Source organism: Artemia sp. Qi Xiang Cuo, chromosome 17 (genome assembly GCF_049724085.1).
Source record: "Artemia sp. Qi Xiang Cuo chromosome 17, ASM4972408v1, whole genome shotgun sequence".
NCBI classification, from domain to species: Eukaryota; Metazoa; Arthropoda; class Branchiopoda; order Anostraca; family Artemiidae; genus Artemia; species Artemia sp. Qi Xiang Cuo.
Window position 1 is genome coordinate 41,190,915 of NC_142810.1, and position 27,038 is coordinate 41,217,952.

Genomic DNA, 27,038 nt, shown 5'->3' on the forward strand with positions numbered 1-27,038 from the left:
TAGGGGAAGAAAATGAACCGTAAAATCATAAATTAATTCCTTAAGTATTAACTTAAAAAAAAAGTTATAATTTAAGTGAAAATTAAAATGAACAAAAACTGTTGCTTTGCTGTTTGCAATACGTATTTTCAAAGCTGGTTCAAATAGACTAATTCGTGGTATTTCCTTATACTTAGGGAATTCTGATAAACTAGCGTTTTACTGAAAACAAAAATGCGACGTAAAAAAGAGTGATTACAAGCAGAAAAGTCCTTAAGTAGCCTGAAAAGTATAGAAGACTAATTTACATGACTCTCGATAGTCTTTCACCAGCCCCAACATTAATAAATTTCACTGTATGATTTTATTTCCCGAAGAAATTCAAGCAAGCTCAGCTTCACTTGTGTTTTTTTCTAGCATTTTTGTATTTTCTGGGGCTAAATCCTCATCTGCATTTGGTTCGTAATACCAGTAATAACAACAATAAAACACAACAAAATCAGAAAAACTTTGTTTACTGCTTGAGGTAATACCCAAGTATTTGAAGGGGAGCTGGGATGCCTTTACACTTACACTGTAAGCGAACAATATAGAAATTTTCTGAATAGAAAGAATTAGTGTTTAATTCGCGATAGGAAACTTGCATCAAAATTACCGTCATTTTACCTAAACGAATACCCACAAACAAATCATTTTTCTATTATATCAGCAATGACTAATTTGTAAGGAATAATTATTCTTTGAAGTTTTGGCATCGTGCCATATTCCTGTAGGCGCAACGGGTACGGGTATTTGCATTCTTTTCATCAGGGATGTTCAGTCTTAAATTTACTTCCGTGAGTGAATGACAAGATGTTAATAGTCTGACGAATAAGATTGTTTTAAGGCTTTATTGATTTAAGGAACTAGTAAGTAGATTTTAATTTCCTTCAAAAGGGCAAAAGCGCTTACCTACATGGATTGTAATTTCACTGTGAATCATTCGTGAAATTCTCATTTGCCTGGCATAAAGATTTTTCAACTTCGTAAGAAGTCAGGTTATGCAAAGAAATGAAATACTAATATTATTCTTCTTCTGACAACTCACTGTTGCACTAAGCTGCCCTTGGCCAACACATCTATACTCACTCCTTCTGCATCCCAATTTATTCATAGCCTCCCTCTTTATACCCTCCCAAGAAGGTCCAATTTTACTTAAACCCGTCGGTACTCCTGTATTCAACGCACTCTTCTTATATACGGTAAGGGAAACCAGTCACGAAAAAACTGGTTTTGACGGGTTAATTTAAGACACCGCTATAGGGTAATACAATGTATAGGATGGTTTTCATTGCGTATACGATATTTAAACTGTTGTTTTTTGGGGTTTAGGGGGAAGGGAAAGGTACCTAGGTTAGGTTACGTAATAATATGTACTATGCTTTACCTCCCCCCCCTAATGTGCAAATATATAGCCCAAATTTGTTTCTAAACTATTAATATGCATCCTATTTTATTTTATTTCATTAGCATTAACCAAACTAGCAGTATATAAAAGAGTGCCTTTAATACAGGAGTACCAACCCGTCCTTACGAAAATGGTTGGTCGAAAAGGTCGATCTTTGGCCATCTGGCATCCTTCATCCACAGAACCTGTGTATTGTAACCTTTCTTTCATTATAACCATAGAAATCTGGATAGAACCATATGTTCCGTACTCCTTACTGTTTGAAATTCTGTCATTCGGAGGGGTGCCCTAAATAATCTGTAGAAAGTTCCTCTATAAAACATACAACACATTCCGTTAGAAACTGTTCTGTCTTTCGGAACTAATACTAATCCAGAGTAAAATTAATACATTTATTTCTTTTACTATTGAAATTCCTTTCTCTAACACTCAGGTCCCATTCCAATAAACATTCGGTGCTTCTTTTTGAAAAGAAGTTAGTAACCCCTCTTTCATCATTGGGCTGTACAACCGCTCCGGTTGCAGATGGTTTCAACAGATGAGAATATATTTCATGCTGACAGTTATCCAATTTGGTGAAAACTTGCCTTGTTTGTATGAATGCCCGTGGGACTACGTGGGAGCGGGAGGTCCAATCGGGTATCCCCTCCCACACTAAAGGTTGAACGTGAATATAAATAATTAAACTGAACGGGGACCAATTTGGGTAATCTTGCGCGGTACTCTTCTGAAATACAGGACACACGAAAGAAAGACCGCATTGAAATCTCAAGGCCGGTATTGATAAACAGTTTTCCACTGCATAGTGAGATATTGATGAGTCCGTGACAAAGATTTAAGCTTTAGTTTTTGGGGGTTTAGGGGGACTGAAAGGTAGCTAGGTTAGGTTACATATTTAATATATGCTATGCTTTACTCCCCCTAATGTGCAAATTTATAGCCCAAATTTGTTCATAAACTATTATAATTTCATCCTATTTTGTTTTATTTCATTAGTATTAACCAAACTTCACTTATCGTATACGTCATGTATTTGAGAGGAGTACCTCTTGTGCCATCATATTCTGGACTAAGCACTATAATAACAAAACATTAGTTCTGCTCGAATCCCCATCAACACTATTCCCAAGTGTAATAGCCATTATCCTAACAATTGAGTCTCTGCAATACTCCCTTAACCCCTAATTGAGCTGGATAGAGCCTTAGCCTATTTACAGAACTTTGCTAATCAACTCGTATTTTTTCTACATTAGGATCCAACCGTTGATGAGTAATGAATGAGCAAACCAGCAGAAAAGCTAAGTTTTTTGTATAACCTGGAGCTATATTATATTGCTCTATGCAGCCTATATCTGGCCCAATAAGGGGGATGGGACAATAACGATAGATGCTATTAAATTTGGAAGTGCTAAATGGGGAATTGAATGGCTCTACTCTTTTGTTATTAAAGCGCTTAGTTCAGAATCGGAATCTTGGCGGAAGGATACCAAAATTTAATAGCTCTCTGGCAAATAAATACTTTCCCTTACTTTTGTTCCATTTCCAGACTTGTCCCCCCCTACCCTTAAAAATTATGTAAAACTTTGGTTTACGGAATACTCGCCATCTGAGAAAGGTGATGGACTGGAATGACATTGTTGACCTAAATTAGGGCAGAGGAATGTATTTTAAAGCTTCTAAAGGCCGTTTAATTAGAATAGATAGTTCTTTTGAAAGTACTAAAAAAACTGTAGCGTAAAGAACAAGGTATTGACTAGGGAAAAAACCCCCCATATACGTAATAATTTTTGTTCGTTTTAACTTTTAATGTTGCTCAGTACTTTCAGTTGAAAAACTTGTTTTTTTTAAATTTAATTTCTGATCGTTTTTTAAATAATGCAGGGAGATCCGGCGTCCCCTTCATAGAAGGGGACGCCGCCATGGAAACATCCTCTATGGAAAGATCCTCCCACGTAACCCCCTCCTCCGATCCCCCCCACCAGAAAAAAATCTCCTGAAAATGTCTGTATACTTCCAATAACCAATACTATATCAGAGGCAAAACTATAGCGTTGCCTACAGTAAAAGCCATACGGTTCCAATGTTTTATTATTTATTTATTTTTCCCAGAGGCACTTCATATGGAAGGGGTCGTCGTATAAAATTCCAAGGGGGCTCATTCGATTGGAAATCAAGAGCTCAAGTGCCCTTTTTAAGGGTCAAAAGTGATTAAAAGGCAACTAACACCCCTTCTACGCCCACCATTTCCCCAAACACATCCAATTAAAACTTTGAGACAGCCTTTTTTTCTACGTAGTTGATTTTCATATAGAAATTATGTTTTTGAGGACGACACTCCCCCACAGCCCTCAGGGCAAGGGTTGTAAGTTATGCCCCGGGGGCATATATGGTTTTTATAGAAAGCTTTGTCGTAGAAACTTCAAAGAGGGCTTATTCGATTAGAATTTCAAAGGGCAAATGCCCTTTTTAATGGTCGAAAGTGATTAGAGGGCAACTAACCCTCCTGTCACGCCCACCTTTTCCCCAAACACATCCAATTAAAATATTGAGATAGCCATTTTGTTCAACGTAGTTGCAAATTCTGGAAATTTGGTCTTTGAGAATGACACCCCCCCCCCCCGCCACAGCCCTCTGGGCAAGGGTTGTAAATTATGTCCTGGAGCCATATAAGGTTCTCATGGAAGAAATGCTCGTATAAACTTCAGAGAGGGCTCATTTGATTCAAAATTGAAAGTTCTAGTTCACTTTTTAAGCGTCAAAAGATATCGGAGGGTAACCAGCCCCCCCCCCTAATGCCCTTTTTCCTAAATGTATCCGATAGCAATTTTGAGATAGCTATTTTGTTAATCATAGTTCAAAGATTATATGACAAAAACTCCGGTGTAGACGCAATCCCCGGGGGCAGGCGTTGTGACTTATGCCCTGGGGGCATATATGGTTCTTATAGAAGGGATGCTCGTATAAACTTCAAAGAGGGTTCATTTGATTAGAAATTGAGAGTTCTAGTTCACTTTTTAAGAGTAAAAAGAGATTGGAGGGCACCTAGCTCCTCCCCCCCCCCTGCACGCCCTTTTTTCCTCAAACCCATCCGATAAGAACTTTGAGATAACCATTAAAAAAATAGTTTAAAGACCATATTACAAAAACCCCAGGGTCGACTCCGCCCCCCCCCCCCAGGGCCCGAGGGCAGGCGCTGTAAGTTATGCCCTGGGGGAATATATGGTTCTTATGCAAGGGATGCGCATAAAAACTTCAGAAAGGGCTCATTTGATTGGAAATTGAAAGGTCTAGTTCAGTTTTTGAGATTCGAAAGAGATTGGAGGGCAACTAGTCCCCCCCTCTCAATGCCCTTTTTTTCCCGAATGCATCCGATAAAATTTTTGAGATAGCCCTTAAGTTAAAAATTGCTCAAAAGTCAGATAATGAATACTCAGATATCGTCACAGCCCCCCAGGGCCCGGGAACAGGCGTTGGAAGTTATGCCGTGGGGCACATATGGTTCTTATGAAAGGGATGCTCGTACACACTTCAGAGAGGGCTCATTTGTTTGGAAATTGAATGTTCGAGTTCACTTTTTAATATTCAAAAAAGATCCGAGGGCAACTAATCCCCCCGCGCCTCTTTTTCCGACCCATCTGATGAAAATTTTGAGATACGACATTTTGTTAAAAAAAAATAGTTCAAAGGTTGGACAAGAAAAACTCAGATGTCAGTACACCCCCCCAGGGGCCATACATGCCCTAAAGGCATTTATGGTTCTTTTGAAAGGGATGCTGGTATAAACTTCATAGAGGGCTTATTTGATTGGAAATTGAAAGTTCTAGTTCACTTTTTAAGAGTCAAAAGATATCCGAGGGTGACTAGCCCCCCCCCACACCCTTTTTTCCCCAAGCCCATCCGATAAAATTTTTAAACTATTTCATTAAAAATAGTTCAAAGGTAAGATAAAAAAAACTCCCGTGTCGACGCAACCCCCCAAGGTCCGGAGGCAGGTGTTGTAAGTAATACTCTGAGGGCATATATGGTTTTTATGGAAGGGATGCTCGTATAGACTTCGGAGAGGGCTTTTTGATTGGAAATTGAAAGTTCTCGTTCAATTTTTAAGAGTCAAAAGAGATCAGAGGGCAACTAGCCCCCCCCCCCCCCACCACGCCCTAAATGCATCAGATAAAAATTTTGAGACAGACATATTGTTAAAAATTGTTAAAAATGGTTTTAAGTTCAGAAAATAAAACTCCGGTGTCGACACAGCCCCCCAGGGACCGGGGTTGGCGTTTTAAGTTATACCCTAGGGGCATATATTGTTGTTATGGAAGGGATGCTCGTATAAACTTCAGATAAGGCTCGTCTGATTGGAAGTTGGAATTTTTAGTTCATTTTTTAAGGGTAAAAAGCGATCGGAGGGTAGCTAGTCCCCCCTACACTCCATTTATTTTTTTCCCAGAGGCACTTCATATAGAAGGGGTCGTCGTATAAACTTCAAAGGGGGCTCATTTGATTGTAAATTGAGAGTTTTATTGCTCTTTTTAAGAGTCAAAGGTGATGGGAGGGCAACTAGCCCACCCCCCGAGCCCTTTTTCACCAAATATATCCGATAGAAAATTTGAGGTAGCCATTGCATCAGATAAAATTTTTGAGATAGCCGTTTTGTTAAAAATAGTTCAAAGGTTAGATAACAAAATTCTGATGTCGACACAACCTCCCAGGGCCCGGGGACAGGCGTTGTAAGTTATGACCTGGGGACATATAAGGTTCTTATGGAAGGGGTGCTCGTATAAACTTCAAAGAGGGCTCATTTGATTGGCAATTGAAAGTTCTAGTTCACTTTTTACAAATTTAAAGTGATCGGAGGGTAGCTAGCCCTACCCGCCCCTATTCCACAAATGAATCAGATAAAAATTTTGAGATGCACATTTTGTTAAGAATAGTTCTAGTTACTAACTAGACAAACAAGGCATAACTTGAACTAAAAATAGTTCAAGTTAGGCAATGGGGGCATATATGGTTCTTATGGAAGGTATGCTCGTATAAACTTCAGAGAGGGTTGATTTGAATAGAAATTGGAAGTTCTAGTTCAATTTCTAAGAGTCAAGAGAGATTGGAGGGCCCCTGCCCCCCCCTCACGCCCTATTTTCCCCAAACCCATCTGAGACAAATTTTGAAATAGCCATTTTTAAAATATTTCAAAGGTCAGATAACAAAAACTCCGGTGTTGACACAACCACCCAGGTCCCGGGGGCAGGCATTGTAAGCTGTGTCCTAGGCCCGTCTATGATTCTTATGAAAGGAATGCTCGTATAAACTTCAGAGAGGGCTCATTTGAATGGAAATTAAAAGTTCTTGTTAATTTTCTCAGAGTAAAAAAAGATGGGAGGGCAACTAGCCCCTCCCGCTTTCCATACCTTTGGGTTTATTGGATGGATAAACCCATCTGATAAACATTTGAGGTGACTATTTTGTTAAAAATGGTTTGAGCATCAGATATTAAAACTCCGGGGTCAACACTACCTCCCAGGGCCCAGGGGCAGGCGTTGTAAGCTATACTCTGGGGGTATATACGGTTCTTATAGAAGGGATGCTTGTATAAACTTCTGACAGGGCTCATTTGATTGAAAATAGAAAGTTCTAGTTCACTTTTAACGAGTCAAAAGAGACCGAAGGGCAATTAGCCCCCCCCCCATTCCCCTTTTCCCCAAAACCATCCGATAAACATTTTGAGATAGCCATTTTGTTAAAAATAATTCAAACATTAGATAATTAAAACTCCGAGGTTTACACAAACCTATTTTTTCACTTTGATATTGTTACTTTGATACCAGTTTTGATACTTAGATGAACATTTGATCTTTTTTTTTAAATGTTTGATTTTGAAATAAGGAATTTTTGAAAACTTGAAACTTTTTGCAATCAAAAACGAACAAAAATTTATTAAAAAAAACTCCGAAAAATAAGTTTTTCAAAGAAAAGTAAAGGCCATTTTAAACTTAAGATCAGGAGATACAAATACATGTTAAAATTAAAACTCAAAACGACCAGAAATTACTATTAAAGAATAAATGAAACCCAAAACGAACAGAAATTAAATAAACAATCATAGCAAAAAACACACAACAAGTAATAATGTAAATGAATAAATAGATCTTAAAGCGAGTAATGCTTAGATTGGATATGAAAATCAGCTTAACACGGAAAAAAATGTTTTGCTATTGAAGTATAAATGAAACTTAATACGAACAGAAACTAAATAAAAAATCAATGCAAACAAACATACAGAAGATATTAATGTAAATGATCAAATAAATTTTAAATGAACAAAACTGAAACTGTATCTCAAATCAAGCTTAAAACGAACAAAAATCACTACAAACAAGAGTTTGGGTATTGCCTCCTTCTCTAGCTGTAAAAATATAAAACCTACTGCATTATTGGCACTATACTGAAAACTATATGCGCCTTGAACAATCTTGGAAAGTATAAACAAAATCAAATTAAATATTTGATGTATAATGATATTAATTGTTGAAAGATCCATCAGTTCAAGAATTTATTTTACTGTAATTTTATTTTTATTTTCAATGCTGTAAGAACTGGAAAATAAAATATTTGTAATATAATTCGTTTTCATTGAAGCACCAATGACGCAGTAGGCTATTGGTTCTTATTTACAGTTAAGGAAGGGGGCAGTATCCAAATTCTTGTTTGTAGTGAAACTATATTCGTCTTTAACAACTTTAAAAAGAACTAATAAATTAAACTGAATGTTTGATGTATAATTAGATTAATTGCTGAAAGCCCATCAGTTATAAATTTTATTATAATTTTAAGGTTTATTTTCAATAATAAGTACAAAAGAAAATATTTATAATAAAATTGGTTTTTAGTATAGCGGCTTTTTGGCATGTAGGAGCTTGAAACATCTACAGTAGGGTTTTCTGTTATGCTGCATCTGATAGTTTGATTTTCATTAAGATTCTATCAGTTTTAGGGGTTTCCCCCCTTTTTTCGAAAATAAGGCAAATTTTTCCAGGCTCGTAACTTTTGATGGGTTAGACTAAATTTGATGAAACTTATCTATTTGAAATCAGCATAAAAAACCGAGTGTTTCGATGTATCTACTGGTATAAAAATTCCGTTTTTTACAGTTTCGGTTACTATTGAGCCGGGTCGCTTCTTACTTACAGTCTTTTACCACAAACTGTTTGATTTTCGTCTAAAGTTCAAAAATCAATAAGTAAAATTCCAGCATCCAGTGACTACGCGCTGAATTTACTCAATGACGAGAGTTGTGGTAAGTCAGCTAGAATTTGAGTGTAAAATGATCAGAGCTGCTGTGACTGCGGAGGGCAAAATTCCTAAAGTTGACTGTAGTTCAACTAAAATTCTGGGTCTGAAGCGGTATTAATCAGTATTGACATTTTTTGATTGTTTTATTGTAAACCGACATTTCACACCTTTTAAGTGTTTTGTTTTAGTTTGACTATTTCTGCATAATTTGAATAAAAACTGCTCAGAAATACGGAGAGACCTAGGATTTTAAGGGGTTGGGCCCTGACCCCTCCTGCGCCCAAGTCATTGTCCACTATGCAGTATGGCATTTTAGCAGAGGACAGAAAAAAATCACCAAAATATTAAACAAAATTTCGGAAAAACCAGAAATATAACGGAATGATCAGTGAAGAATTAACATTAGAAGACACTGAACAGAATACTACACAAAAGAAAAAAAAACACATTCAAGATCACGAAGTGGTGGGATTAGACGATAATTGATATACTATACAGCATGGTGTTAAAGCAGAGTCCAAACCGGGTGAAAAAAAAATGCAAAATCTCAAACAATATATTGCACAAAACTAAGGAAAACCAAAAAAAAACTTACGAAATGTGCACCAAAGAATTACCAGTTCCGAAATCAAGGAAAACAAGCTATTGTTGATGTTAATACCTAGCCACCGAAACCATAAAACAGAAAAAACCGACAAACTTTTACAAAGAAGGGGTAGTAATGAAAATGGAATAGATAAACGCAAACGTATAATTAAGAACACATTAGATCTGGATTCGCCTCTTGTTCAAAACGAGCCATTGCTGGACTATCTTGTTTAGGTCAATAGCATCGATGAGGTCGTTTTTTCCTCTCCAAAAACATCAGGGTATCTAGTCAAGAATCAAGCATAGTAGTTCTCAGCCAGTTCTTTATATACTTGAGTTTGATGTTGCCAGCGATATTCTTCATTTAGGATTTCTCTGAAGCAAATAGCGCCTTGAAAAACTGAAACCCTTCTCTAAGAGCAGTAGGCCTAGCGTTCCTGGGAGGTTTTTCCCGGTTTGGGAAAACCGTAACTTCTAGATGAATATCTGCTGCAGAGGTGCTTTTTTTTGAAGAAGACTGAAGAAAGGAGCAAAATGGCTGAAAATTGGAAAAGCAAGCTCTGAGGTTATATTTGATGTTCGTACACAACATATCAAGCAAAATTCCTAAAAGGTGTCTGTATAACTACTGCGGTGAGAGCTCGGCTTCACTTTGAGTTCGGTTGTCAAAACAAGATGTTCCCAGTTCCCGCCAATAGTTTCTGACGAAATCGACCTGTTTCCTTGTGGAAAACTGCGCTCCACTGTTAATTAAATTGTTGATTTTGCCACAGATACTGTTTCCACTACTTTCTTCATTGCTTCAAGTATCTTGGATTGCGTCGATGATGTTCATCTCCTTTTTTCGGGTTTTTATGTTTGAATGTTAGCCCTATACATTATACAAGGGCAGAAAATAAAGTTGAAAGCAAGAATCTTCTTTAGAACGCCACTGGCTTTTGTTTTCACCTTTTTATTGCCGTTCTGTTTCTTTCACTTCGTCAAAAGCTGAGACTATTGCTTCAAACGCAGTAACTACTGCTTGTATGGTTTAAGACCTTTCAGTCCACCCCGTTCGTGATACGTCTTCAAGATTTAGGCGCGGCAGATCTCATGGCGAATATAAGTCACATGGCGAATGAGGAGTTCCGACAGTTTCTGCTCGACTCCTTTAAGCGTACAAGAGATTGTACTTGTGGAGTCGTTAAACTAAAAAGCTTGTTTACTCGGAAGAATTTCTCTCTTAAACAGTTTCCCTGTTATACTTTCCGCCATGTCCTCCCCGGTTTTATCATTTACCTCGCTAACATTTAGTACTCTCTCTCTATATATATCCCTTCCGAACTGATAGGGTGGATCAAGATTGCAACCTTATCAGACTGCAAAGCTCTGGGTCTCGCATCTGCCGTCACAGAATATAATTATGGATCCAATACTTCATATAAAGTACACATCATTTGGAATCAAAATAAAATTCTGATTGCAAAATAGTTAACCTTTTAAGGCAATTTTCCTTACCACAGAAGGGTTGTGCAGCAAAAAAGGTAGGAGAGGGACTGGTAGCCCTACAATAATCACTTTTACTACTACGAATACTATTAACAACTCACTGCAGCACCAAGCCGCCTGAGGCCAAGACAACTGGGCACATTTTACCTCTATCATACACATCATACATTCAAAGCCTCCCTCTTTACACCCTCTCAGGTAGTTCTCATTTCTCTTGAATCTTTCTTTAGCGCCCATGCTTCACTTGATCGATCTTTTCGTTACCCAACATCACCTTTTCCACTTCACTTAATCCTAGCCTTAGCGATTTAGTCTTCTTAGGATTAATTTTTAAAACTATTCTAGCACCCTGAATTCGTAAAATCTCTAAAAATTTATTAATTTTGCTCACACTTTCATCTAGGATGCTTAGATCATCATGTCAATTCAAATCTGAGAAAGTTTTTTTTTCCATTTGAGTCCCTATTCTTCTATTGCATTTCCTGTGCTCTTTAAGACAAAGTCTATCAAAATGATCCATATAAATGGGGATAGAACACAACTCTGCTTAACTTCTAATTTAATACAAAACCAGCTACTGTTCTCATTTCCTACATCTGAATTATCACTTTCGACCCTCAAAAAGATCTCCGTAACCATGAATTTTCAGTGGGATGTACCCTTACTATCCACTCCGTACGATGTGACCGAGAAAGAAGTAAGAAAAAAACAAACAACAATACACTGCATGCATATGACTCTTTACTTAGACAGCCCTATGGCACTTTCTCTGATTCTAGAACGCTTCAGTCTTTGATTAACTTGGGATCCCAAAGATGGTTTGGTATATTGTTGGATTATATCTAATCTAATGCAGTATATCAAAGCATGTCAGAAAGGTTTTATCTGCCTTAATCTTACCTTTAATTGGTTTAGTAGAAGTTAACTTGTCTCGTTGCGTTGACTCCAAGTCAGAATTCACAATAGGCAATACCCCCGAATGAGGTGGTCGCATGTTGATCAGATTGATCATTTACTAGAAAGAAGCCTCGGGAATGCAATAATTTTTCGCTTTAAACAGCTATTTATTTTTCCAATTAAAATTTACAAATAGAAATAACAGAAGCACTTTAGAAATATTGTCGCAAATATAGCATCGGGCCTGTGTCGGAGTAACAGTTGCAAATAGTTATGGTCACAGCACCAATAGTCGCAGTCACAAGTGCTCGCCGGCGCAAGTAGTCCCAGTCACAAATAGTTGCATTCGTAAGTATTCGCCGTTACAAGTAGTTGCAGTCGCTAGCAGTTGCAATCTCAAGTAGTCGGAGCAGTAGTAACAGTAGTAGACCTGAAAGTTTCATGTTAATACTCTTAGCGGTTCCTAAGGTATTGCTGATACAACCTTTTAATGACTTGGATGCGAATAGTCTCTTTTGATTTAGTTCAACATCCACCTCACAGTTCCTTCGGACGTTCCGAGGATCAAATATACCCGTCTTTGCCAATGATAAATGCTATGTAAATTACATAATTTAGCTTAACCGTTCCTTGAGATATTGCTGACTCTCCCTTTTGACAGCCAGCATGCGCATGGTGTGTTTTTATTTGTTCAATATCTCCCTTAAAATTTTCTGAAAGTTTTACATTTATACCCTGGGCCTTTTTGGAGACCCAGGGTCAAACATGCCCCCCCCCCTTTTCCCGGTAACAAACCTCATATGTAAACAATAGGCAACTTGAATAATTTGACCTTTAGATTTTTTTTTAACAAAATTAATTTCTCAAGTTTACGGGATGCCTTTGGGAGGAGAGCAACTAAAATGGGCGTGGGAGGAGGGCTCGTGTACCTCGTCGCTCCTTAATCTTACAAGGGTACTATAACTTTCGATTTCCAATCGAATGAACCCTTTTCATAGTTTTCACGACCCCCTCTCTATACGGTCCGGAGGGAAACATAAATAATTAAGACATGGACGGCTTTTGACTCTTTACTACAGGCAATGCAAGCTAGAGCGATGGCTCTCAAAAGAAGTTAGGATTTCCCTCATCATTGAGCTGTGCAACCGCTCGTATTGTGTTTTTTTTTGCCAGATACAATTCAACAGATAAGACTAGTACTACTGCTAACAACTTACTGCAGTGCGAAGCTGCTTGAGGCCAATACAGCTACGTACGTTCCTCCTCCATCTCAATCTGTTAAAAGATCTCTCGTTACACCATCCCAAGAAGTTCTAGTTTCCCTTAAATCATTCCTTACGAAGCAGGATAGAACCACATTTCTTTTTTTGTACAGCTCACGATTTGAAATTCGGACTATCAGACGGTTAAGCAAAACAATCCGCAGACAATTCCTCTGAAAAATATGTAATAAATCCTCTGTCTTTCGATGAGCCGACGTTCCAAAAACATACTTGACCACTGTTATCAGTGTAGCTTCCAATATTATAATCTTTGTTCGTTGACTTATCTTCCTGTTCTTTCAAACTTTTTTCAACTGTGAAAACCCATCATCTATATAAATGGGGGTAAAACCCAACCTTGCTTAACTCCTGATTCAACACGAAACCAGCTGCTTACCTCATTTCCTACTTTTACCGCAGCAATGCGTATCCATAACACAGTACATAGCACTAATCACTACAATGTATTTATCTAATATACCATACAAAGATAGGACTTTCGATAAAGCTGTTCTGTTGATTGAATCAAACGCTTGCTCATAATCTACGAAACTAAAAACTAAAGAGGTCTGGTGACTCAGACGGTCATCAATTATTATATTAATCTAAAAGTGAAAATTGTGTTGACGCATCCTCTATCCTTCTAAACCACGCGCTTCTTCTCTTAAAATTCCATCGGAAGATGAAATTTAAGGGGGGGGGGATAGTAGTAAGCGCCCAATTACCACTGACTCTGATTGCGTAATATGCCTTACCACGGGCCAGTGACCTATTACTATGAACTATACATGGGTTGGCAGGTAGGTTTTCTATTATGACACCCATTTTTGTGTGTTAAACAGTTAAAGAAAGCTTGGAGGTTAGTCCATATGATAACTTGATTGGTCGGTTTTTTTAAAAACTTGGCTAGCTATAATGTACTCAGTTAAAAAACCCGATATAATGTCCGTACACTGCATCCCAATTTTCATTATGTTTTATCAATGGTATTTCATTTGCGTAAAGCTATCTCGATTTGCCAAAACTTTTATCGTTCGCGTAAAACTAACTCAATTTGCAAAAATGGTATTCCATTTGTGTAACTCTGCTCTGAATGTCCTTAATGAGGATATAAATAATATAGAATGGCATTGTGACTTGACCTAGCTTTAGCTCTCCGATGTGGTCTGTATAATACACAAGTAAGCGAAAACCCCGTGTGGATGAGTTGAAATAAAAATTTTTAACAAGAAATGGCTGAAAAGTGTTTTGGGGGAGATGGGTTGATTGGCAGAAGGATGCATTAACGAAGTTAAAGTGGAGGGCGAGTTGCTAGTGAAAAATCTAAGCTAATAAGGGTTTTTGATCGTAAACTCTGGTTTTTTGTAAGAAAATTATGGAAAATACAATTTGTTGGTTCATAGGTGAAACTTAAGTCCAGGTATGGATCGAAAAATAAACTTTATGTAGAATCTGAGCTAATAAGGGTTTTTTGACCATAAACTCGTTTCCTGTAAGAAAATTATGCAAAATACAATTATCTCGTTCAAATGTGAAAGTTAGGTCCATTCTCTGGTTCAAATGTGGAAAAACCAGTGTGAATGAGTTGAAATAAAAATTTTTTAACAAGAAAAGGATGTATTAGCGAAGTTATAGTGGAGGGCGAGTTGCTAGCGAAAAACCCGTGTGGATGAGTTGAAATAATTTTTTTTTAACAAGAAATGACTGAAATGTGTTTTGGGGGAGATGGGTCGATTGCCAGAAGGAAATCGACCCCCTCTCCCATCAGAAATAGTCAGCCCTGAACTTCCCAATAACGAAAACTATATGTAAACAATGGGCAAAGTTCATAACCTGCAGTCCGTTCCCCTGGAGACTGTGGGGGATTAAGTCATCCTCAATGACATACTTATTAGATATTTCGACTATGCTGAACAAAATGGCTTTCTAAAAATTTGGAGTGTGTAACTTTGAGAAAATTGAGCATTGAATGGAGCATAGTTGCCCCTTCAGTTTTTGGTCACTTAAACAGGGCACTAGAACTTTTAATTGTCATTCAAATGAGCCCTACAGTAGGATGTCCGCTACTATCCTAAGCTTCAGCTGAAGCTAGCTTCAACGTTGAGCCAAAAAGATTCATATAACCATAGTTACGAAGTGATTATAGAATTGATGGTCTGTAAAAAGACCGCTGTGTACTCATGAGTGTGATTACTATTGTAAAAATTCATCATTGTTTGTCATCCACTCAGTATGATTCCAATCTATATCACGGATTTGTTTGTTCTTCTTCTTCTTCTTCTTAGGATATCTCACACACATATTCCGAGAAGGAATATCTATTGGTACCCATTTACTAAAAAATCAAACCTCTTCCTCTGGGCTGTGTATCTTACTCGGAAATATCTCACAATTAAAATCTTCCAAGTTGAATAACGGTATATCTGATTTGCATTTCTCGATTAAAAGTTTGTCAGTGGGCACATTCCCTTTTGTGTACAGTGCTGTTACCCCAAAAAACAGCATATCTCTCTAACCTCCTCCTGTACGTAGGATAAATCCTTCCCTTTGTTATAGGATGGAAGAATCATTCTATTATATAAACCTATTTTGTTTATAAAATATGGTGTACTGTGCCACCTCTCTTCATTTTAACTATTCATATTTTATTTAACATGCCAGTGATAACAGAAGACTTCTTGATGATCACTAGTCAACAGTAGAAATGCACAGTCAAAAATCACTCCACACGCTGATTTCTTCACGCTAATGTATTTACAGTAAAAAACGCCAAATATCTTTGAAGTTATATTAATATAATGAATATTCATACTATTTAAATTTTCAAAATGAAGCCACATTATATAAGAAGGAAATTGAATATATTAACATCTCAAACAAGAATTTTTATGTAATGATTTCTTCAAATAATATCAAGAGGATTTGTTTTTACACTGGTCACAGTGTGGAATGTGTTACTAAATTTTTTTTTAAAGAAATTAAACACCATTCTTATGAGATTCAAACGCTTAATATCCCCAGGCATATGCGGTAATGGTTAATTATTACGAAAATCATACGGGAGAGGAATCTATATCTTGGGGATTAAAAGAAATTAAACTTCTTCTTATCAGATTCAAACGCTTAATAACCCAAGCTTATGCGACTCAAATTTCTCTTTAGAGTGCTAACGTCTATCTGTTGAAATAATTTAACTCCAGTTTCAGAATTCTTCACTTAGTTTCCTTCTTAGTATACGGTAGTAATTATGATTACGCCAGTGCCATACTTCATAATAGCCATCATGCGTTATGTAATGATCATCATCCAATCTAGGCTCCCGATCTAAAAAAAATAGAACATTACCAATTCTACTTTAGGTACTTTTGGCTATCTTGGAAAGGGGTTAGGTTAGGAAAACGAAACTTTCAGGAATGGGTCTACAGGCTAAACAGTTCATTATAAAAATGACCTTCAGTTATTTTGATTTTAAAAGTTAAGTGGAAAATTTTGATATTATTTTGGGAAAATAGAATTGATCAATAACTTATTTCATTTTCATTAAGAAAATTCAGAATCGAACTTGAACTTTTCTTCTTCCGTGGAAATATTTGGAACAGAACTTATAATTTTTTCATCTCTTTGAGTAAAATCTGAATTGAAGTGGAAAATTTTATATTATTTTTGGAAAATAGAATTGATCAATAAATTATTTCATTTTCATTGAGAAAATTCAGAATCGAAGTTGAACTTTTTAGTCTTCGCGATTTTTGTATTAACCAGGAGTTTTGTAACAGCAAGCGAGCAAGCTATTAATTGGTTTTTAGAGTTTCGGTTACTATTGAGCCGTGTCGATCCTTACTTACAGTTCGTTACCACGAACACAATAAATTGTTTCAGCCAATCGTGTATCTCTCCCAAAAAATACTTTTCAGACAATCAACTTCAGACTAACCAGAATTTTTTTTTAACTGAAGTGGAAAATTTTGATATTATTTTGGGAAAATAGAATTGATCAATAACTTATTTCATTTTCATTAAGAAAATTCAGAATCGAAGTTTAAATTTTATTATTCCGGGAAAATATTTTGAAAAGAAATTTAAATTTTTTCATCTCTTTGAGAAAAATCTGAATTGAAGTGGAAAATTTTATATTATTTTAGGAAAATAGAATTGATCAATAACTTATTTCATTTTCATTGAGAAAATTCAGAATCGAAGTTGAACTTTTTAGTCTTCGCGATTTTGTATTAACCAGGAGTTTTGTAACAGCAAGCGAGCAAGCTAATAATTGGTTTTTAGAGTTTCGGTTACTATTGAGCCGTGTCGATCCTTACTTACAGTTCATTACCACGAACACAATAAAAAAAAATAAACAGGCATTATACCCACTACTTTTCGTTTAAACTAATGTGGTTTCTATAAAAAATTTGAAATTATCTCGTTTAAACTATTGAAGTTTCTATAAAGTTAAGTTAAAAAGCTGCTCACCAAGTTTAGCGAAATAAAAACGTCTATTTGCAGCATTCCCCTTCATCTTCCAAATTGTAAGAAGGAACTGAATGTATATCATCCCATTCTTAAGGTATTTTATACCTTATATCTTGGAAATTAAGTCTCTCTCTTCTTATCAGATTCAAAGGCTTAATACCCACAAGCATATGTGAGTCAAATTTCATCTTAAAGTGCCAACGTATCTGATAGAATAATTTAAGTCTTATGATCAATTTCATAAAACCTATAATTTTCACCTTTTTCTTTCATTAAGTATCAATTACTTCAAGAAATTAATTCCACATTTTTGCAGATAGGAGCTTGAAACTTCCGAAGTAGAGTTATTGGTTTTTAGAGTTTCGGTTACTATGGAGTCGTGTCGCTCCTTACTTACAGTTCGTTAGCACAAACACAAAAATGTTATCACTCTTAACATTTAAATATTGGCAAATCCAAAACACCAGTGCAGTGATTTTTGCAAGTGCGTTTAGGTGTTAAATTCCAATTAATAGGCACGTAACGTCAATAAAACCTCTAATTTTCATCTTTTTCTTCATTAAATATTTTGACTAGTTTCTTTTATCATCTATCTTGCGCAGCTTACAGCTGATAGAACATTACCAATTCTACTTTAGGTACTTTTTGGCTATCTTGGAAAGGGGTTAGGTTAGGAAAATGAAACTTTCAGGAATGGGTCTACAGGCTAAACAGTTCATGATAAAAAAAGATAGTTTCATTTTTTAAGGTTAATTTAGCTACTTTTGGCTATCTTGGAAAGGGGTTAGGTTAGGAAAATGAAACTTTCAGGAATGAGTCTACAGGCTAAACACTTCATGATAAAAAAAATTCGCGCCCAACTTATGTTAATTTCTGCTCGTTTTGAGTCTGACTCGGTTAATTAGAAACCACTGTTTGCAATCCATTTCTCCGTTGAGAGGACCTGTTTGACTAGTTTCTTTTATCATCTATCTTGCGTGGCCTACACCTGATAGAACATTACCAATTCTACTTTAGATACTTCTGGTTATATGGGAAAGGGGTTAGGTTAGGAAAATGAAACTTATTTGTTATCGTTTTGATTCTGACTAGGTTAATTAGAAACCACTGTTTGCAATCCATTTCTCCCTTGAGAGGACCTGTTTGACCAGTTTCTTTCATCATCTATCTTGCGTGGCTTACACCTGATGGAACATTACCAATTCTACTTTAGGTAGTTTTGGCTATCTTGGAAAGGGGTTAGGTTAGGAAAATGAAACTTTCAGGAATGTGTCTACAGGCTAAATAGTTCATTATAAAAAAAGATAGTTCCATTTTTTAAGGTTTAGCTACTTTTGGATATTTTGGAAAGGGGTTAGGTTAGGGAAATGAAACTTTCAGGAACGAGTCTACAGGCTAAACAGTTCATGATAAAAAAATTCGCGCCCAACTAATGTTAATTTCTGCTCGTTTTGAGTCTGACTCGGTTAATTAGAAACCACTGTTGCAATCCATTCCTCCGTTGAGAGGACCTGTTTGACTAATTTCTTTTATCATCTATCTTGCGTGGCTTACAGCTGATAGAACATTACCAATTCTACTTTAGGTACTTTTGGCTATCCTGGAAAGGGATTAGGTTAGGAAAATGAAACTTTCAGGAATGGGTCTACAAGCTAAACAGTTCATGATAAAAAAAGATAGTTTCATTTTTTAAGGTTAATTTAGCTACTTTTGGCTATCTTGGAAAGGGGTTAGGTTAGGAAAATGAAACTTTCAGGAATGGGTCTACAGGCTAAACAGTTCATGATAAAAAAAGATAGTTTAATTTTTTTTTCAAGGTTAATTTAGATGAGGTTATGTGCGCGCACAGAGTGACAACATTTTTGTGTTTGTGCTAACGAACTGTAAGTAAGGAGCGACACGACTCAATAGTAACCGAAACTCTAAAAACCAATAACCCTACTTCGGAATTTTCAAGCTCCTATCTGCAAAAATGTGGAATTAATTTCTTGAAGTAATTGATACTTAATGAAGGAAAAAAGTGAAAATTATAGGTTTTATGAAATTGATCATAAGACTTAAATTATTCTATCAGATACGTTGGCACTTTAAGATGAAATTTGACTCGCATATGCTTGTGGGTATTAAGCCTTTGAATCTGATAAGAAGAGAGAGACTTAATTTCCAAGATATAAGGTATAAAATACCTTAAGAATGGGATGATATACATTCAGTTCCTTCTTACAATTTGGAAGATGAAGGGGAATGCTGCAAATAGACGTTTTTATTTCGCTAAACTTGGTGAGCAGCTTTTAAACTTAACTTTATAGAAACTTCAATAGTTTAAACGAGATAATTTCAACTTTTTTATAGAAACCACATTAGTTTAAACGAAAAGTAGTAAATGCAATTTAATTTTGATTTTTATTTTATCAGATACGTAAGATGAAATTTGACTCGCATATGCTTGTGGGTATAATGCCTGTTTATTTTTTTTTATTGTGTTCGTGGTAATGAACTGTAAGTAAGGATCGACACGGCTCAATAGTAACCGAAACTCTAAAAACCAATTAATAGCTTGCTCGCTTGCTGTTACAAAACTCCTGGTTAATACAAAAATCGCGAAGACTAAAAAGTTCAACTTCGATTCTGAATTTTCTCAATGAAAATGAAATAAGTTATTGATCAATTCTATTTTCCTAAAATAATATAAAATTGTCCACTTCAATTCAGATTTTTCTCTAAGAGATGAAAAAATTTAAAGTTCTGTTCCAAATATTTTCCCGAAAGAAGAAAAGTTCAACTTCGATTCTGAATTTTCTTAATGAAAATGAAATAATTTATTAATCAATTCTATTTCCCCAAAATAATATCAAATTTTCCACTTCAGTTAAAAAAAAATCTGGTTAGTCTGAAGTTGATTGTCTGAAAAGTATTTTTTGGGGGAGATACACGATTGGCTGAAACAATTTATTGTGTTCGTGGTAACGAACTGTAAGTAAGGATCGACACGGCTCAATAGTAACCGAAACTCTAAAAACCAATTAATAGCTTGCTCGCTTGCTGTTACAAAACTCCTGGTTAATACAAAAATCGCGAAGACTAAAAAGTTCAACTTCGATTCTGAATTCTCTCAATGAAAATGAAATAAGTTATTGATCAATTCTATTTTCCTAAAATAATATAAAATTTTCCACTTCAATTCAGATTTTTCTCAAAGAGATGAAAAAATTCTGGTTAGTCTGAAGTTGATTGCCTGAAAAGTATTTTTTTGGGGGAGATACACGATTGGCTGAAACAAAAGCAGAACTTTTAAAATCACAACAACTGAAGATCAGTAAATAATTCCATTGTTTTTTTTGTTAAACACAATTGGCTGAAATAAAAGCGGAACTTTTAAAATCACAACAGCTAAAGATCAGTAAATGATTCCTTTGTTTTTTTTTTTGTTAAACACAATTGGTTGAAGCAAAAGCAGAACTTATGGCTCAATAGGAACCGAAACTCTAAAAACCAATTAATAGCTTGCTCGCTTGCTGTTAGAAAACTCCTGGTTAATACAAAAATCGCGAAGACTAAAAAGTTCAACTTCGACTCTGAATTTTCTCAATGAAAATGAAATAAGTTATTGATCAATTCTATTTTCCTAAAATAATATAAAATTTTCCACTTCAATTCAGATTTTTCTCAAAGAGATGAAAAAATTTAAAGTTCTGTTCGAAATATTTTCCCGGAAGAAGAATAGTTCAACTTCGATTCTGAATTTTCTTAATGAAAATGAAATAAGTTATTGATCAATTCTATTTTCATAATATCAAAATTTTCCACTTCAGTTAAAAAAATTCTGGTTAGTCTGAAGTTGATTGTCTGAAAATTATTTTTTTGGGGTAGATACACGATTGGCTGAAAAAAAAGAATAACTTTTAAAATCACAACAACTTAATATCAGTAAATAATTCCATTTTTTTTTTTATGTTAAACACAATTGGCTGAAATAAAAGCGGAACTTTTAAAATCACAATAACTAAAGATCAGTAAATGATTCCTTTGTTTTTTTTTGTTAAACACAATTGGTTGAAGCAAAAGCATAATTTTTAAAATCAAAACAACTGAAGGTCATTTTTATCATGAGCTGTTTAGCCTGTAGACCCATTCCGGAAAGTTTCATTTTCCTAACCTAACCCCTTTCCAAGATAGCCAAAAGTACCTAAAGTAGAATTGGTAATGTTCTATTTTTTTAGATCGGGAGCCTAGATTGGATGATGATCATTACATAACGCATGATGGCTATTATGAAGTATGGCGCTGGCGTAATCATAATTACTACCGTATACTAAGAAGGAAACTAAGTGAAGAATTCTGAAACTGGAGTTAAATTATTTCAACAGATACACGTTACCACTCTAAAGAGAAATTTGAGTCGCATAAGCTTGGGGTATTAAGCGTTTGAATCTGATAAGAAGAAGTTTAATTTCTTTTAATCCCCAAGATGTAGAGTCCTCTCCCGTATGATTTTCGTAATAATTAACCATTACCGCATATCCCTGGGGATCTTAAGCGTTTGAATCTCATAAGAATGGTGTTTAATTTCTTTAAAAAAAAATTTAGTAACACATTACACACTGTGACCAGTGTAAAAACAAATCCTCTTGATATTATTTGAACAAATCACTACATAAAAATTCTTGTTCGAGATGTTAATATATTAAATTTCCTTTTTATATAATGTAGTTTCAATTTTGAACTTTAAACAGTAGGAATATCCGTTTTATCAATATAAATTCAAAGATGTTTGGTGTGTTTTACTGTGAATACATTGGCGTGAAGAAATCAGCGTGTGGAGTGAGTTTTGAATGCGCATTTCTACTGTTGACTACTGATCATCAAGAGGTCTCTTGTTACCACTGGTATATAAACTATAATATGTATGCGTACAATGAAGAGAGGTGGCGCAGTACACTATACTTTATAAACAAAATAGGTTTATATAATAGAATGATTCTTCCATCCTATAACAAAGGGAAGGATTTATCCTACGTACAGGAGGAAGTTAGAGAGATATGCTGTTTTTTGGCGTAACAGCACTGTACACAAAAGGGAAAGTGCCCACTGACAAACTTTTAATCGAGAAATGCAAATCAGATATATCGTTATTCAACTTGGAAGATTTTAGTTGTGAGATATTTCCGAGTAAGATACACAGCCCAGAGGACGAGGTTCGATTTTTTAGTAAATGGGTACCAATAGATATTCCTTCTCGGAATATGTGTGTGAGATATCCTAAGAAGAAGAAGAAGAAGAATAAACAAATCCGTGATATAGATTGGAATCATACTGAGTGGATGACAAACAATGATGAATTTTTACAATAGTCATCACACTCATGACTACCCAACGGTCTTTTTACAGACCATCAAGTCTATAAACACTTCGTAACTATGGTAATATGAATCTTTTTGGCTCAATGTTTGAAGCTAGCTTCAGATGAAGCTTAGGATGTTAGCGGACATCCTACTGTAGGGCTCATTTGAATGACAATTAAAAGTTCTAGTGCCCTGTTTAAGTGACCAAAAACTGAAGGGGCAACTATGCTCCATTCAATGCTCAATTTTATCAAAGTTACACAATCCAAATTTTTAGAAAGCCATTTTGTTCAGCATAGTCGAAATATCTAATAAGTATGTCATTGAGGATGACTTAATCCCCCACAGTCTCCAGGGGAACGGACTGCAAGTTATGAACTTTGCCCATTGTTTACATATAGTTTTTATTATTGGGAAGTATACAGATGTTTTCAGGGCTGACTATTTCTGATGGGAGTGGGGGTCGATTGCCTTCTGGCAATCGACCCATCTCCCCCAAAACACTTTTCATTCATTTCTTGTTAAAAAAAATTTATTTCAACTCATCCACACGGGGTTTTCGCTAGCAACTCGCCCTCCACTATAACTTCGCTAATACATCCTTTTCTTGTTAAAAAATTTCTATTTCAACTCATTCACACTGGTTTTTCCACATTTGAACCAGAGAATGGACCTAACTTTCACATTTGAACGAGATAATTGTATTTTGTATAATTTTCTTACAGGAAACGAGTTTATGGTCAAAAAACCCTAATTAGCTCAGATTCTACAGAAAGTTTATTTTTCGATCCATACCTGGATTTAAGTTTCACCTATGAACCAACGAATTGTATTTTCCATAATTTTCTTAAATAAAACCAGAGTTTACGATCAAAAACCCTTATTAGCTTAGATTGTTCACTAGCAACTCGCCCTCCACTTTAACTTCGTTAATACATACTTCTCCCAATCAACCCATCTCCCCCAAAACACTTTTCAGCCATTTCTTGTTAAAAATTTTTATTTCAACTCATCCACACGGGGTTTTCGCTTACTTGTGTATTATACAGACCACATCGGAGAGCTAAAGCTAGGTCAAGTCACAATGCCATTCTATATTATTTATATCCTCATTAAGGACATTCAGAGCAGAGTTACACAAATGGAATACCATTTTTGCAAATTGAGTTAGTTTTACGCGAACGATAAAAGTTTTGGCAAATCGAGATAGCTTTACGCAAATGAAATACCATTGATAAAACATAATGAAAATTGGAATGCAGTGTACGGACATTATATCGGGTTTTTTAACTGAGTACATTATAGCTAGCCAAGTTTTTTAAAAAACCGACCAATCAAGTTATCATATGGACTAACCTCCAAGCTTTCTTTAACTGTTTGACACACAAAAGATGGGTGCAATAATAGAAAACCTGTCTACCACCCCATGTAGAGTTCATAGTAATAGGTAAATGGCCCGTGGTAAGGCATATTACGCAATCAGAGTCAGTGGTAATTGGGTGCTTACTACTGGGGATTTTCTGCGTGTGGGTATTTTTCGCGGGGGCGAGGGGGTAAACGCCTAGAACCTACGGTTACGTTAAAAAGAATATGAATATAAAGCCAAGAGAGATGTTATCTTAAATCGAAAGACACTATGTTCATCAAGATTGTCAAAAGAGCGTCTCTGCAATTTCTCAGGAACGGCAAAGGGTATTAAGGCGAAACTTCAAGAGAATGACGTTAAAATAATTGGAGGGCAACAAGACGTGCACCCTGGTGTTTTTTTCACTTGCCTCCCCTGTAATTTCTAGAAATACTATCAAAATTTTGAGGTAGGCATTTTGTCTGAAATCGTCTGCAGATTAAATAAATGCCTCAAGCAGGCCCTGGGATAAAGTGTAATATATAATATAAGTTGGCAGTTGTTTAAAAATACGTTTTATAGGTGAAACGGGGGACTTGATATTTCAGAAATAGCTAAGTGAATTAAGTCAAAATTTTCAGGGATTTTTTTCGTGGGGGGGGGGGGTGAACTATATCAAAAGACACTACGCATATAGGTAGTCAAAAGTTTGTATTTGCAAAATCTCACGAAAAAGGGTATTCACTTGAAACTTTCAAGGTATGGTAAAAGGAATGCTGAATATAATTAAGTTTTATTAAGTTTAATTAAGTATAATTATGTGGCACTCTGTATTTCCTGATTGTCGACAATCAGGAGCGGCCAAATCTACAAAATCTCAGGAGCGGCTTAAGTTTCAAGTTGAAACTTTAGGGAATGCTGAGGGGGATGTTGAGTTAAATCAAAAGATCCAATATGCATCCTAGGTATCAACAAGATGTTTATGCAATATCTCGGAAACGTGTAAGTGTTAAGTTTGAGCCTTTTAGGGAATGCTGAGAAGAATCTTTAACCAAATCAAAATAAAATATGTATATCCAGATTTTCAAAACGGCATATTTGTAGAATCTTAGGAACGGAAAAGGGCATAAAGTTGAAACTTCGAGGGAATTTTGAGGGAGGTGTTGAACTAAATAAAAAGACACTACATGCATCCAGGCTGCCAAAGGGTATCTAGTCTATTGTAGTCTTATGTGTTAGAGTGTATCTGGAAAAAAAAACGCAGCCTGGGTGATGGTACAGTTTTATGAGGAAGGAATTTCCAACTGTTTAGAAGCTGCACAATCGCAATGCCTAAGTAAAGAGTGATATGTCTTCAGTGTATAATCTATAATTTTTCTGCCAGCTCATTCAGGAAGCTGGAAATTTTATCTAGAATTTTTCAGGAAGCTCATTCGATCAGGAATTGAAAGTTCTAGTGCCCTTTCAAAGAGTTAAAACAGATTGGAGGTCAAACAGCCCCCCCCTTTGGTTGAAAATAGTAGAAAGGTCCAGTAGCTATGCTTTCGGAGATAGCATGACCCCCACAATGTTTACATTTAGATTTTATTAATGGGAAAAGGGGGTTTGGTTCATTTTGGTTCTCAAAAAAAGTTCTAGGTATTAAATTGCAACTTGCAGGGCGCGTTGAGGGAGACATGAAATTTACCAGAAGACATTATGTGCATCAAGGTTGTCAAAAGTGCGTATGTACAATGTCTCGGAGATGGCTAATGGTATTAATTTGAAACTCTTAGGACATGTTTGGAGGGATTCAAAACTAAATCAAAAGACATTGTGATCTTCCAGGTTGCCAAAAGTTTACCTTCTTTTGTGCGTGGTAATTGTTTTTTTCATTTTCAGTTCAGTAGTGGTTCTGGCCTCTCTTGCGCCTGGGGCAAAATCTTGATAAGAGCCCCTCTGTCTGCCACAAAATTTTCAGACCAAATGTAACAAGCTTTTCATTTATTAACAAAATTCTCTTCAATTTATTAATTAATTAATAATTTAGTTTTTTATTATTTTTTTTTATTATTTCAATTATTTAATTATCATTGGTGTTTGAATTTAAATCATTCAAATTATCCTTATTTAATTATTTTTACTTAATAATTTATTAATTGTACCTTCCACTTTATTTTAATAAAAATTTAATTTCTAAATTTATAAAATAATTATACCCGTTAAATTATTTATTTGAAATTTCGTGCCCCTAAAATTTCTGCGCCTGGGACAAGTTCCCTTTGCCCCCGCCCCTAAAACTGCCTCTGTTTAAGCATGACTTGGTTATTCATCGCAAATTTTTTGGTTGTTTGGGTCTTTTTTTTGTTTTTTGAATTGATTTCTTCTCGTTTTAACCTTTAGTTATTATTTGAAATCATATCTGCTCGTCTTTGGTGTAACGTCGGTCTCTACTTTTCTTCAAAACAAGTCTGTTGGGAAAGTATAAAATTAATTTTCTAAAAAAGGCTGTATTCTTTGCAAAAAGAATGCATTTAGGGCAGTTTTACAGCCCAATGAACAATGGGTTTTTAACCTCTTTCCAAACAAGAAGGATGTGAACTTTTCTCGGATGGAAACGGACTGCTTGAGGAATAAAATGAACCGTTGAAAATGAATAGATTCCTTAAGCTGTAGATTCGAGTTAATTTAAATAACAAAATTTTAAACTTAATGAACACGAACTTTTGATTCGTCATTTTGAAATATATATGCGGAGTTAGTTCAAATAGACTGATTCTTGATACTTCCTTACACATAGGGAATTCTGGTAAACTAGTGCTTTACAGAAAAACAAAAATCCGACACAACTAAACAGGATATTGAGCAGAAAAATCTATAAGTAGCCTGCAAAATATAAAGTACTAATTTACATGGCTCTAAATAGTCTGACCAGCCCTGAAATCAGTAAGTTTGTT

The 27,038-nt window shown here is 35.6% G+C and overlaps 1 protein-coding gene across 1 annotated transcript in view; it reads left to right on the forward strand.

Moving 5' to 3' along the window:
* Positions 1-833: 833 nt before the first annotated feature.
* LOC148942202 (uncharacterized) overlaps positions 834-27,038 on the forward strand; it is a 138,393-nt gene continuing 112,188 nt past the window's right edge. The window contains exon 1 of the mRNA XM_089103570.1: positions 834-887. The gene's annotated coding sequence lies outside the window, so the exon portion shown is untranslated. The remainder of the gene's footprint in view (positions 888-27,038) is intronic.